This window comes from Bison bison, unplaced genomic scaffold (genome assembly GCF_000754665.1).
Source record: "Bison bison bison isolate TAMUID 2011002044 unplaced genomic scaffold, Bison_UMD1.0 scf7180017860847, whole genome shotgun sequence".
Classification (NCBI taxonomy): domain Eukaryota; kingdom Metazoa; phylum Chordata; class Mammalia; order Artiodactyla; family Bovidae; genus Bison; species Bison bison.
This window is the reverse complement of record NW_011491419.1, coordinates 17,482-17,969: the sequence shown is the minus strand read 5'-3', so window position 1 is coordinate 17,969 and position 488 is coordinate 17,482. Positions and strand designations below refer to the sequence as shown.

Genomic DNA, 488 nt, shown 5'->3' with positions numbered 1-488 from the left:
CCTGACCCGCCCCGACCATCCGCCGTGATTAAATCCAAACTGAAAAAGAAACCGGGTTAAGTCTCCCGCGCCCCGCCCCCGCCTCCTCCCGATTCGGGGGGCGCTGAGGGTCCTGCAATGTCGGGGTGACCCTCGGACCCAGAGATTCGGGGCGACCCCAGCCGGTCCCTGGGGATGGGGGTCGTGACCTGGACCCGGGCCCGCGTCGCTCACCGGCCTCGCTCTGGTTGTAGTAGCCGCGCAGGTTGTTCAAGGCTAATCGCAATCTCTGTTGAGCTTTCTTGGCATCTCGTGTCATCTCTTCCCAATACTCCGGCCCCTCCTGCTCCATCCAAGGCGCCCGCGGCTCCATTCTCGGATTCGGGGCGTCGCTGTCGAACCGCGCGAACTGTGTGTCGTCCACGTAGCCGACGGCCAAGAAACGCGGCTCCCCGAGGCCGGGCCGGGACACGCAGGTGCAGAAATAGCTCAGGGAGTGGGAGCCTGGG

General features: G+C 65.4%; 1 pseudogene; it reads right to left on the bottom strand.

Annotated features, from left to right (window-relative positions):
* LOC104982899 overlaps positions 1-488 on the bottom strand; it is a 3,892-nt pseudogene that overhangs the window by 2,867 nt on the left and 537 nt on the right.